Source organism: Meriones unguiculatus, chromosome 5 (genome assembly GCF_030254825.1).
Source record: "Meriones unguiculatus strain TT.TT164.6M chromosome 5, Bangor_MerUng_6.1, whole genome shotgun sequence".
Classification (NCBI taxonomy): Eukaryota; Metazoa; Chordata; class Mammalia; order Rodentia; family Muridae; genus Meriones; species Meriones unguiculatus.
The window spans coordinates 37,501-40,000 of NC_083353.1; the positions used below are offsets into that span (position 1 = coordinate 37,501).

Here is a 2,500-nt window from a genome sequence, read left to right on the forward strand (position 1 = left end):
CTGTAGCCCTCTCCCGCATCCCCTCCCAATCCCATCTCATCAGGGCTGTCTGCATTGCCCTCCTCTGTGGCCTGGCAAGGCTGCTACCCCCAAGTGAGTTCCTGTCAGAGACATTCCCTGTTCCACTCATTAAGAAACCCACTTGGAGAGGGAGAAAAGCAAGCAGGCAGGCAGGCAGGCAGTCAGGCAGGCAGGCAGAAAAATATTTTCTCTCTACACAAGCAATCCGAATCTGCTTTATTAATGAAATGAAGAAAAGTACACAGTACTAACTACCTTTAAAGACCTCTTTCAAATGCCTCTCTGCGTGTGCCTGCTTTTAAATATTTAAGGGGGGGGGGGGTGAATCCGGGCCATGCAATAAGTCTAGGCCAGATTGGGCCCCAGCTCTGAGAGGGAAAATCGAGAGACAAGCCCCCTATATCTCTGACCCAGAAATTATCTCGAAATGACAACCACCAGAGAAGGAAATATCATTTTTCTCCAGCAGATTCTCACTGGTATAATGTTATAATGTAAGCAGGCAGGCCCCGGGCAGATTTTGGGTGGGTGGAGAGGATCAAGGAGGAGTTTGGGGTAATGGGAACACCCACCCCCGACAAATAACACAGCTGAACTTTGCTGACTCTGTTTTCCTGCCTATCCAACCACTCACTCCCAGCTGGACAAAGGGGAGCCGCCTATATGGTTATGAGACGCCATCCTCCATACTAGGTAGATTTTCCAGCAGAGCTAGTAGTCTCAGGAGGCTCCTGCCAGTCAGTCAGTCAGTCAGTCAGTCAGTCAGTCAGTCAGTCAGTCAGTCTTCTTGGAAACCCCAGGCAATTCTTGCAATTTACAGTTTCATCAGTCCCTGGGGTGTGCTTATTTAAAACCAGAAAATCAAAGATAAGATGAGAAAGGTGTGTGTGTGTGTGTGTGTGTGTGTGTGTGTGTGCGTGTGCGCGCGCGCGCCGTGCGTGTGTGTGTGTTGGGTGTTGGAGACCATAATTTCAGCTTTATTTTTTTTTTTATTTTATTTATTTTTATCTATCTCCCCACCCCCACCCCCCAGATGAGGACCAAACAACCCAGGCAGGACCTTCCTTTCGCTTGCTAAGCAGGCGATCTACCTACCACTGAGGGAAATCCCCAACCCCAAATAATTTATTTATTTATACTTTTATTTTATGTGTCCGATCACCTAGATAGAACTGAAGTTACAGACGAGCTGCCGCGTGGGTTCTGGAAATTGAACCTGAGTCCTTTGGAAGAGTACCCAGTGCTATTAACCACTGAGCCATTCCCTCCAGTTCCTCCGGTCAAGCTTTCCCTAGAAATTAAATATCGGTTGAATATGTCGAACCGAACCGGAGCCGGGCGTGGTGGTGCACGCCTGCCTGAGAGGCAGAGGCAGTTTGGAGGCCCTGTCTCTCCACTGGGAAAGAAGACTCCGCTCCCTCCCCATCTGCCCTGCCGATCCTCCCCTCCCACCCCCACCCCGTCCCCCACCCCGATCGATCGACCCCCTTCCCCGCAGCCCGCCCCAAATCTCAAGGAGGGAAACTGTGAATGAAGGCAGATCCTTTAGCTGTGAAGAGTCACCCTCAGATTTGTTCAGGGAGAAGTGGATACTAACCATTATCCAGCCTGCAAACCCAGAGGGGGAGAAAAATGAATGCCTCTACTCTACACTCCCAGAAGAGCGATGGTCAAGGGGCACCCACCTTGCAGGCGGGTCGCAACCTTCTGTAACTCCAGTTTTAGGGAACTCTCACATACGGAGGCAGAATACCAGTTAAAGAAAATAGAATAATCGGGGAGGGGGGGGGTGGCATATAAAAAGAACTTACAGCCTTCCTCAGAGGGGTCAATTTGAATTTGCCCGAAGAAGACTAGAGAGAGGAACCAGAGGTTCTTCTAAGAAGCCCAAGTAAATCTTGAAGGTCACTTGCAGATCTTCAAATGGAGTGAGTTTTAAAACAAATCACAGTGGAAAAACACGACCCACCACCACCACCACCACCACCACCACCACCACCACCACCACCACCACCACCACCACCACCACCAAAACAAGAACAAAAAAAAAAAAAAAAGAAAGAAAGAAAGAAAGAAAAAGAAAAACAAACAAACAGAACCCCAGAGATCTTGCACCTGCCTGAAGAGTATACCGGCTGTTTTTCCAGTCCCAAGCGCACGCGCGCGCACACACACACACACACACACACACACACACACACACACACACACACACACACGAGTGGGCAGTGGTAAAAATTAGCTCACAGAGAGAAACAACATAAGTCAATGAACCAACTAGAAACTTCGTAGTCATTCATTTATTTATTGTAATTGAGCGTAAAGTGAAGGGGGGGGGGGGTGGCTCAGGTGGGCTGGGAAGCAGGTAGATAGAGTACCACCTGTGAGTCAAGAGGAAGAGGAAGGAAGGGCCATCTTCTTCTGCTGGAAAGAGGTAGTCTTTTGTTTGTATGCGTGATTGCGTCCCGCCTCGAGAAGG

General features: G+C 49.2%; 1 long non-coding RNA gene across 1 annotated transcript in view; it reads right to left on the minus strand.

The window, feature by feature from the left end:
- Window positions 1–2,306: 2,306 nt before the first annotated feature.
- The window catches only part of LOC132654170 (uncharacterized), a 2,099-nt gene continuing 1,905 nt past the window's right edge, over window positions 2,307–2,500 (minus strand). Inside the window, exon 2 of the long non-coding RNA XR_009591802.1 lies at window positions 2,307–2,500. This exon is cut by the window's right edge and continues 127 nt beyond it. This is a non-coding gene — a long non-coding RNA (uncharacterized LOC132654170).